This window comes from Puma concolor, chromosome D1 (genome assembly GCF_028749965.1).
Source record: "Puma concolor isolate L17-30 chromosome D1, mPumCon1.1.hap2, whole genome shotgun sequence".
NCBI lineage: Eukaryota > Metazoa > Chordata > Mammalia > Carnivora > Felidae > Puma > Puma concolor.
This window is the reverse complement of record NC_141676.1, coordinates 74,623,892-74,635,553: the sequence shown is the minus strand read 5'-3', so window position 1 is coordinate 74,635,553 and position 11,662 is coordinate 74,623,892. Positions and strand designations below refer to the sequence as shown.

General features: G+C 39.5%; 1 pseudogene; it reads left to right on the top strand.

Moving 5' to 3' along the window:
• The first annotated feature begins 1,305 nt into the window (after positions 1-1,305).
• On the top strand, positions 1,306-3,718 carry LOC112865775 (THO complex subunit 5 pseudogene; annotated as a pseudogene).
• The last annotated feature ends 7,944 nt before the right edge of the window (positions 3,719-11,662 follow it).

Here is an 11,662-nt window from a genome sequence, read left to right as displayed (position 1 = left end):
TTCCACACCCTATAAAACTTCAATATTTGGTCTGTGAAACACTTTTGTACTTATATTTTTCCTTCTTCTGCACACTAATAGAAATGTATTTCAATCTTATTATATAAAATATTTTCATATGGTAATTACAGAAAGAAAACATGATTTGGAGCAAAGTGTGGGAGCTTCAGAATCAAGAAAGAGTTGGGTTCAAAATCTGGATGATCACTTAATTATTCTGTGATTTGGGAAAATTACTAAGTATAAAGTCTAATAAAATAAAGATAATCGCCTATATGCATTATCTAGGTGTAGTGACTAAAAAATGATAGGTGCTCACAAATAAAATTGTTTCCTTTAATAAATGTGAAATTCTAAATGGCTGGACCATGTCCTTTTTATCTGAGTTTGATTGCAGTTCAGCTCAGGACCACATGTAGGTTCAATCTTACTTAGTTATATTGTGATTTAAACCAAATTGACACATTTACCCAGGTTAGATGGCATTGAGCAATGCTGGATTCTGGGACTGAAATGATATCATTGGTTCATTGCCCTGCTTTGATTCCCTCTGGATTGGCTCTATATTAAGGAAGGCACTCTTTTCTTTGTGGTGAGACAATTGCCAGCAAATCTAGACTCCTATATTTTCTTGTTAACAATCAGAATGGAAATAAAATGCCTCTTTTTTCACAAAGTCCAACCAATGTCCAGGCTTGAGTATCATTGGTTATAACTTTCCCTAGGGCCAGAAAGTTCTGATCTACAGTGTGAGGAAGCAGTGTCTCTCAAGGACAATGCTGGTGCTCCACCCAGAAGTATGAGAGGAGGCTGACAGCATCCTCTGCAGATGATAAAGGTCCTCAACTGAGCACTAAAACCTACCACATAACTGACAGCTTCTTCTCCTCATGCTTCTATACAATTCCATATTTCATCTTACTGTCATCAGAGAAAATCTCCCTCACACCCTCCCAGCCATGGACCCTGACACTGAGAAGTCCAGATTAAATAGCTGAAGCTCCATTTGTGCTATAGAGGGTTCGTGGATAGCAAGTCTATGAAAGCATTGCAGGAATGGCTGCCACAGCTGGAGTTGATGTAAAGTTCAAAGAACATTACAAGTGTGCAATTTTCACATGAGCTAATATGATTCAAAGAGCAAAGGAGTTAAAAAAAATTGAACGGAAAATATCTTTATATTACAGGTTGTTATAATTAGTGGGTGATAGAAGGGGTTTTATAGAGTCAACAAAAATTTGAGTATCGGGGACAGGTTCGGAGCTGCGCGTGGTCTCTATTTTCTCCTGACCTTACCAAACAACCATGTCATCAGAATCAAGCAAGAAACGGAAGCCCAAAGTGATCTGAAGTGATGGAACTCCATCTGAAGGCAAGCGTAACCGTTCCGACACAGAACAGGAGGGTAAATACTACAGCGAGGAGACTGAGGTGGACCTGCGGGACCCTGGGAGAGACTATGAGCTGTACAAGTACACGTGCCAGGAGATGCAGAGGCTCATGGCTGAGATCCAGGACCTGAAGACCCGAGGAGACAAGGATGTGGCAGTTGAGATAGAAGATCGGAGGATCCAGAGCTGTGTGCATTTCATGACTCTAAAGAAGCTTAATCGATTAGCCCATATCAGGTTGAAGAAAGGAAGAGACCAGACCCATGAGGCTATGCAGAAAGTAGATGCCTATCACCTGCAGCTCCAGAACCTGTTGTATGAGGTGATGCACCTGCAGAAAGAGATCACCAAATGTCTGGAGTTTAAGTTGAAACATGAAGAAATTGATATGGTCAGTTTAGAGGAGTTTTATAAGGAGGCTTCTCCAGATATTAGCAAGGCTGAAGTCACCATGGGAGACCCTCACCAGCAAACCCTGGCACATCTGGACTGGGACTGGAGCAGCAAAAAAGGCTGGCAGAGAAGTACCAAGTGTGCCTGTCCAACAAGGAGAAGATCCTTTAGGAGATTGAGGTGAAGAAGGAATACCTGAGCAGCCTCCAGCCTTGCCTCAATAGCATCATGCAGGCTTCCTTCCCAGTGAAAGAGTACCTATTCATGCCGTTCGACCAGGCCCATAAGCAATATGAGACAGCTAGACATCTGCCACCGCCTCTCTATGTCCTCTTTGTCCAGGCCACTGCGTATGGGTAGGCCTGTGATAAGACGTTGTCTGTGGCAATCGAAGGCAGTGTGGACAAAGCCAAAGCTCTATTTAAGCCTCCTGAAGACTCCCAAGATGATGAGAGTGACTCCGATGCTGAAGAGGAGCAGACCACGAAATGCCGGCTACCCACACTGGGAGTTCAGTTGGATGACAAGCGCAAGGAGATGCTGAAGAGGCACCCGCTATCTGTCATGCTGGACCTGAAGTGCAAAGATGACAGTGTGCTTCACCTGACTTTCTACTACCTCATGAACCTCAACATCATGACGGTAAAGGCCAAAGTGACAACCACCACAGAGCTGATCACCCCCATCAGTGCAGGTGACTTGCTGTCTCCTGACTCAGTCCTGAGCTGTTTGTATCCAAGGGATCATGGAAAGAAGACTCTGAATCCAGCCAATCAAAGTTGATAAAGTTGGCATCCTGACTTTGAGAGACTATGTACTTGACCTAGGTCACCCCTATTTGTGGGTACAGAAGCTATGTGGCCTCCACTTCCCCAAAGAGCAGCCCCAGCACACAGTGATTGCTGAGCACTCGCTGAGCACCAGCCACATGGAGACCACCATGAAACTGCTGAAGACCAGGGTGCAGTCCCTCCTGGCCCTCCACAAATAGTTTGCATCCCTGAAACATGGCATTGTACCAGTTACCAGTGATTGCCAGTACCTCTTCCTTGCAAAGGTTGTCTCCCGCCTGGTAAAGTGGGTGACAGTTGCCCATGAGTATTACATGGAGCTGCATTTCACCAAGGACATTGTGAAGGCGGGACTGGATGAGGACACCAATCTTTACTACATGACACTTGTGGAAAGGGGCACAGCCAAACTCCAAGCTGCCATGGTGCTGAACCCCAGCTACTCCTCCATCCCATCTTCCAGCTGTGTCTGAACTGGAAAGGAGAGAAAGCCAATAGCAACGATGACAACATTCAGGCCATGGAGAGCAAGGTCAACATGTGCTACAAGGAGCTGTGCGGCCCCCGACCCAGCCGTCGGCTCTTGACCAACCAGCTGCAGCACCTGTGTGTGCTGCTGGACGTCTACCTGGAGATGGAGAGTCATGACAACAGCATGGAGGGGCCCAAGGAATTTCCCCAGGAGAAGATGTTGGACACTGACCTCCCACTCAGCCTGCTGTTTTCCCCTAGGCCCTAAGTACTATGCCTCTGCTTTCTGTTCTGGCCCACAGGTGGCTCTTGATATTCTTCAAAGACAGATTTTTTTTATTTCTAGCCTATTAAAGTGGCACTTGACCAAGTTAAAAAAAAAAATGAGTACCTGTCATCTGTGTGTCCCTGTTCCTTTTTGTGCTACCCATCTGCTCTACTAATCCTTGTTCTTTGGGTCAAAGCACTTTTGATAATTTTTTATACATTTGTTTGTATGTTTCTTTACAATATGTCTACTTAAGGGCAAAGAACGTATCTGCTTGTTCTTCAGTTTACAGGATGGTTTCTCAACTTTGGCATTATTGACATTTTGGGCCAAGTAAGTCTTTGCCCTGTGCCCTGTGAATTGTAGGAGCCCCACCCACTAGATACCAGTAGTATCCCACCTGCCTCATCATTCCCAGTTACACAAACAAAAATGCCTCCAGATATTGCTAAACATCCCCTAAGAAACAAAATTACTCCTGATTAAAAAACACTGGTGTATACTCAGTACCCAGCACAGAACGTGGTACACAGTAGGCATGGACTGTTATTTACTTATGGAATCGATCTCTGCTTCCAGAGAATACTGTTGTATTAGGCAGTTTATTTCTTGCTCTTGAATCCCAACAAAAGATGATACCCATGGATGAAATACAAGAGTCATGGTAGCATGAAACTTTCAGCAAGCTGTCCTTTGTGACATTTTACTTTTTGTTCATTGTGTTTTTGCTTGTTTGTCTTTTCCTCATGATTTTTTATGTTTATTCTGAGGCTATATTTGACATTTTACTCCAATCATCCTATTATTTTGCTTGTATTCATGGCATCTCAAGTTTTAATTTCATTTAAAAGAGAGCTCCAACCATTCTGTGATGATTGGACAGGGAAGGTTTTATTTCTGTAATGTAGTAGGAATTCATTATTAAGATTTATGTTAGATTAGGCTGGTATGGACACACATATAAATGGAAAAAGAAATAAAAATTGTTTAGGTTTACTGTGGCTCTTTCCACATTTCATGTAATGATCGCTAGTGGTCAGCAGAGATACGGTGCTGGGCAGGTGCTAAGATGGCTTCTTCAAAACTCTGGGAAACACTTAAAAAATACAGACTCCTGGATCCTGGTTTCAGAGTTTCTTATTTGATGGTTCTAGGGTGGGACTTGGAAATCAGCACCCATAGGATTCAGATATGTTGCCTACTTCAGTCAACGTCTTGTGATAGAAAGACTCTTCACATAAGATATTAGTTCTCATCTTAGGGGTCTCCCACTAAGGAGGTATTTTAATTCCTTCTGTGACCTTCAACCAGTCAGTGGTCAAAGCTGTGCTGTTGATTCAGCTGATTACTTTGTTAGGAACAAAGTAAGGGCTAAACCATGTTTGTGGCCTATTGAAAAATCAGTTTGTTTCTCCCTATTTGTGGTTGCCCTGCATGCGTAATTATATTTTTATGACAATGGCTGTCCATGCCTTTGCCTCTTTTAAAAGCTTCAGGAAGTGAATTGCGGTTCTTTGTGCCCCTAATTGGATCATGGACAGAACAATTATGTGCTTGCTGACTTAATTTCCCAGTGACCTCTTGGGCAGCCTTCAGAACTGCCTGTGGCACCATGGTCACTAATGTCTGCAGGTGCAAACCGTTTGTGCATGGAAGGAAAGCCACTTTCAAACTTTAACTTCCCATACAGCCATTTTATGGAGACCAGCCTCAACTATGGAGACACAAGTTCATTCTCACTTCTAGGTTCCCTTCCAAATCACTGTTATAAAGTTGTTTGCCTTCCCAGAGTATTCGTCTAGGTTTTCTCAGATGCTAGCCTGTAAATCTGCATATCTGATATTCTAAAAGGAGAATGTGGATTTGTACATTTTCCTGAATAACTGTAATTCCTGGTGGGTGCTTTGGGTTCCCAATTCATCTAAAAGAGGCTGGCTATGTCCTTGAATGCCATGACTCACTTCTCACTACTTTTCTCATGAACTGTAATTGTATATTAGAACAACTTTTATAAGTAATCTGCCTGTGGTGTTTATTTTTCCTTTTCCAGAAAAACTTATGGAGGAAAGATGATCACATTCCATATCCTTACCATGAACCTGCTTTTTCTCCTGCTCAGTCTAATGAAATGTAATATCCAGTTACTTTGAAGTCAACACACCTGGCAGTGTCTATCTAGGCATGTTCTAGGAATAACAGCTGATGTAACCACTCATTTCAGGCCCACATGTGTTAGTTTTAATACACCTGGGGACCTGTCTGTGTGAGGAAGGCTAATGACTTCTCCCTGTTCATGCTGCATGTGCATTTTATGCTCATGTCCTCTACTTTGGATCATTTACATCATTTTACAATAACTGTAATTGACTTTTTGGCTCAAGTGTCCCAAACTCTCCTGTAAATTTATCTAATACATATTGTCTAAACCAGGAAACTTTGGCATTTACTAAGACTTCTTACATGTTACGTAAATGTTTATATACTTTACCAATCCCATGTGATAGAATTATAGGGTCTTCCCACTGCAAGGTACACTTAAGAAGCATTAATTCCACCACATCTGTGACATTAATTAGGAAACTAACACCCAGGGAAGTTAAATATGCTGCCCCAGGTCACATTACCAGAGAGTGGCAGGCCAGGTCTCTGTCACCTACTGGTTCAATCTTCTTCGGCTGATAATTAAAATCCAACCAAGATTTATTCAGGGTAGGCTGTGTGCTACCAAGGACTGCTGTGAAACCCAACGATTATGTGCCCTGTCTTCCTCAAGTGTAGTGGAAGCTTTTCCTTGGATTTTATGATCTTTGGAATTCTGACTCCGAGGTTATGGATCTGCTCTGGGCTAAGCTCTGGAAGTAATTAAATTTATAAAAAACATTTTCTGCACTTATAAGTTTCATGTAGTGAAAGATCTAGATAAATAAGGGCATATTCGTAATTCATAGCTATTATTCAAGATGACCAGTGGTATATATAAACTAGTTTGAGAACACAATTGATGAGAGAAAATTAATTTGGCCTTCCCTGGGTCAGAGGGCACAGAACACTAACAACAGGATATGAAATTGAACCTAGAGGCCATGAGGAATGAATTGATGTGTCTGCCTGGTTGACCAGTAGGCACCGTGGAGAATACAGCACATTTCAGATACAGGGCACGGTACAAATAAAGCAATGGAAGATGGGAGCTTAAGGCTTTCCTGGAAGACAGATGGAGTCTCAGGCTACCTTGTTGTTACCATAGCATTTAGCACAATGCTAAAAACATGCTAAGCACTCAATAATGCTTATTAGATGAAGGAAATGCTATTTCCTACAAAGTGTCCAAATTTAAAGAGGCAAGGAAGCCATTTTTTCCTAAATTGGCTTTTAAATAAAGATGAAGATCTACAATTAGGAGGGTAAAGGAGCATTTATTAGTAAATGAGTAAATCCATTGATTATAGGGAAGCAATTATTAACCCAGAATGCCAAGCCAAGAAAGCAAAAGGTTGTGCCAAATTAACAAATTTACTACCTAATAAAGCTAAAAGAAGGTTAACTAAGTGCATTCAATAAAAGCCAGTAAATGACCACATAATTAGATGCAACAGTTAATAAAAGCCAGTAGGCACTTTACCAAAGCTAATGAAGAAACTGTTTACAAACTAAGACTTATGGGGCTCAAGCATTTTTATGTGCCATATTAGTGATGAGGGTAGGCAAAATGTTTTGGTTTCCAAATCCAGAAGAGGAGAAATAGGAAGAGGGACTAATTCAATTAACAGAAGGGGATAGAAGTAAAGGAATAGAAGGTAAAAACAGAAGGACACTTTTAAAAATGTGCCCGGATCATGAGACCAAGTGACAGTAATGGTGCCCTAGTAGCAGGAATCTCCTAATGAGTTTTCTACCGTCTCCTTGAGGATGCTGCTGTCCCTCACAGATTGAAAAATACAGCCTGGTGGATGGTCTTCTTTGAACACTTCAAGAGAATTAGGGTGGGAAATTTAATAACTGCTGATAAGTTACCTTTGTATAAATATGTAGATATTCTCGTAAGGCTTCTGGGAATGTCAGTAGCATAGAAGTAGTGTTAAATAGACATAATTTCATGTTAAACCAATAATAATCTGAAATTTCTAGTAGTTGCTTACTAAGCAACCTAGTGCTTAGCTTAGCCTGCTTAAATGATAATGATAGATAGATAAATAGATAAATAAATAAAGTTGGTCATAAAGAAATATTCCAGATTTCACTCACTGGGTTATTTTGGTCAGCTGTATAATGTCTTTTATAGTGCAAACCATAGATCTGGTAGTATAAAAGAAGGGGTTTGTGAGGTCACTGCTAGATTATACCTAACATAACTGGTAAGAAGATCTTCATGGATATCTACATGTAACCAAAGAATGTTTTCTCAAGGGACTTTGGGCATTTTTCCGAAGCTTGCTTTTTATCTTTTTTAACTTAATGCCACCTTGAGTCAGACAGACCTGAGGGCTCTCTTTCTCTTGCTAAACAGAGACATCTTATTACTTTTAACCCAAAAATGTTCAGGTGATGCTCTAAAATTGTATCAAAGGTATAGATTCCAGTGATAGTGTTTTGTTGTGTTATGTTAAAATTTATATTCCTACCAAAGAAGGAAAACATAAAAATCCACAGTTTTAATTTTAATCCATTCTGTTAACTTTTCAGAATTATCTTAGAGCCTAGCTGAGTCACCTTCTCTTGATTCCTCAGCCATTTTTGTGTCTAGGCTCTTGTCTTTTCATGCTACTGGGCTGGATAGGTCTTAATCCTTTGGCTGAACAGTTTAGTGCAACATGGTCTTAAGAGGAAATGATTTCAATACAAGATTCCTGTATTCAAATATAGAAGGCTGTTTTGGATTTTAGAACCAGATGGAGTATGTAAAAAGGGCTGTAAAAGATCTGGGGCTCATCGGGGAAAGCAATCTGGACACAAATCTCATCAAGCTGCCTCTGGTCAACTCAGCTACATCAAGATAACTTGGCCATTCTTGATGTTGCAACAAATAGAAACTTACATAAATGGACTCCAGAAGCAGAAAGAAAATTCTTTCTGTGCTCTCTTCATGTGACTCTGGACTATACTACCTGTAATGAATTTCTAATTTCTTTTAACATGGATCTTGTGAAAAGATAGAACTGGCTTGGAATTAAAAACAAAGCAAAACTGTGGAGTGACTCTTGAGCAGTTAGGAAATGTCTTAGAAGGCTTGCATTTTGAACAGAAGAGTGTTAAGAACAGAACCATTAGTATGTGAGCATTTAACTGGAAATGTTTATTTTAAATCAAGTACACTATTTACTTTAAGAGAAGAATGTTAAGTATGAAGCTGTTATTACATAAATATTTAACAAGAAATAGAGCAAGCCAAGCCTTACCTTTAAAGCACATTGACAGCAGAGTGGTCTCACATCTTGTAGTTTCAAAGTTCATGAGCTGTGTCATGGAAAATCTGAAAAAGTGAATTTGACCACTGTGGGGGTTCTAACTTCAGTCAGGAAAACAATAGAAGTCTATTACATGGCATAGGGACTTCTAATTGTAGATAGGGACCATAGGAAATAAAAGTAAAAATGTTAAGAATTAATTTAGTAACTAAACCAGTCTTTCAAAAATATTAATTAATTCCCTTCCAAGTGTCAGGCCCTGTGCTGGTCTAGGTATGTATTCATAAATAGGAAGGACACATTCCAGTAATAACTGAGGGTGTATGCTTGTAAAATACTCACTTACTAGGTTGCAATGTTCTCTCCACATAGGAGGAAATGACACTCCTAATCACCTCAAGAAGAAGCATTATATTGCTAATTTAAGTCATTCTACAAGTATGCTTGAGCACTGAATATGAACCGAGCAGAATGCTGGTTCCCAAGGGTACAATGGGGACCAAGACAGATCAACTCCATGCCATCCCAGAGAATATAGACTGATGGTGAAGACAGACAGTTAAACCAACAGTTAAAATCATTTATAAGAGGGAGATCGCAAGGAAGTTCAATATTGTGGGAGAGATGATAGCAGGGATATCTATCTGGTGCAGGAACTACCAGGAAAGATTTCCCAGAGGAAGTGGAGCATAACCTTCAAATTAAGAAATCCTCCATCAAATACTTCTACTTCACGATTACACAGTTAGGCCCTCACATTGATCTTTGTTGATCTGCGGCAAAACATGGAAATATGGCCTAACAGAAAGAAATTAGCAACTACCTCGTCTCTTTAGAATGAACCACAAATTCAGAATTAATCCTAACAAGCAGAGTCTGGTGTCAGTGAGGCAGGATCAATCCATCACAAGGTCTCCGAAGAACTGGTGGTCTGTAGTATGCTCCATGGACTGAGAAATAATGAAATAGGTTGTGAAGTTATATATCTTAGGTTTTATTTGTCAAGAAATGATAACCTAAGCATTCTATAACGATGTGAAATAGAGAGATGTCTAACATCCAGCACTGTGCCCTGAACATATAATGGTCAGTTGATGACAGGGAAGAGAATGATAGTAGGTGGTGAGGAGTTAAAAAACTATTGGTATCTGAATGTGGCTTTTATACACCCCAAAAGTCATGTCTAAGACCTTCTTCAAGGTATTTTCAATTCATAAGGAAGGGCTTATAAAGCAACTTTGAGTGTTTATCTACTCGGCCCCTATTTAGACCTTTGCCTTTACCACAGCTCCCGGAGCATTCTGATTGAGAAGGATGGAGAGCTGCTTGTTTGGGAAGCGTCTAGAATGTTGATTAGGGCCATATCAAATATAAACTGAAGCTTGCCGTGGCTCTCAGTGTCCTTTAAAGAAGTCAAATCTGGCTCCTTGTTTTGTGAAGGTAACATCCATGTTTCATTCTAAAGAGGTAAAAGGATACTAAAATTTATTGTGCCTGTGCTAAATGCCAGAAATACGTACTTATAACCACATTTCTTCCTCAGTGAAGTCCCATGAGGCAAGTTGTGTCCTCATTTTACACAGGAATTAATTGAGGCCAGGGAAGCTAAATCATAGGCCCAAGTCCATATATTGTGATTGCTAATAAATGGGGGAGCCTGGGTGTGAAGCCAGGAAAACCTGAGCTCCATATTCATTACTCTGCCTGATTATGTAATAAAATCTCATTTTATATAGTTATTGTGAAGAGAAGTATCAGTAATGCTTCCCTTACAAGGTGTAACATAGTTGATGATGTTTTATTTTATAATATAGTTAAAAGTATTTATATGCCTACTATATACTACTGGTGCTTAAAATGCTGTTTTTTGTTTTTTTGATTTTCTGTTTGTTTATTTGTTTTTTATCTATTAGATATGATTGGAGATTCCATTTCATCCAAGTCCTTAGTGTGCATTTTATGCCATTTAAAAAACTTAAACAATGAACCCTTCACGTATGTAAAATAAATCATCAGTTTTAATGATATGCTACTAGATGATGTTTAGGATTGCAAATTCAAACATCGTACTGTACTCATTAAAGTAATGCATGGTTAGATGCGTATAAATATGCCCGCAAGTTTACATATATAGTTCAGTATTTTCTAATTATATTCTGATAGTTACCAGTTTTTTATGTTCAGTGGTTAATGGGCTGCCTTAAAAATAGTCCTTTAGTTATGGACAAATAGTTAATGGATATACTGACATATGAATTATGCTTACTGTGCTAATTATGACACCTATAATTTGATTGTAAACCTACAGCATTGAAAATGTCTCCAAGCCACCTGATTACTGATATTATCTAACTGGATAGTCTTTACTGAATTTCCTAGGCAACTATGACTCTTTTCCAAAGACATTAGGGGTATAATTTGAAAGGAGTGTGTGGGAAGTATTGTATCGTCAGATATTCAGCTAACAAAGAACAGAATTGCTGTGCCTCTAACTGGTGCTTTGAAGTTCACTCTGTACTTCGTTTCTCCTTCCATTGCGTAATTTCATTTAAACATCTGATTATGAGAGAAATTTGGAGACAAGGAAATGGTGTTTGATTAGTTAAGGCCAAATCTCCCTTTGACATTGTCCCATCTCTTTCCCAGGTAAATTTGTTTGCTAAAGATCAACCTTTGGAATTTGCAGCATAATTGGCAGTGGCCAAATGAAAGCCTCATTTGTGTTTAGCACAATGATATTCCTGAGATGAGCTTGTTATATAAACAGTGAACCTAAAAAAGAACGAAAGAATCCTTTTGAACAATTTTTTCAGAGTAAGTTATAAATACATGTTTTAAAAGGACACTATTTGCATGACTAAAAAACATGCATTTGGCAGTGTATCCAAAGCTTGATTTCAGTTACAATGGCATTGTGTTTATGACACTACATCTAATGCTAAA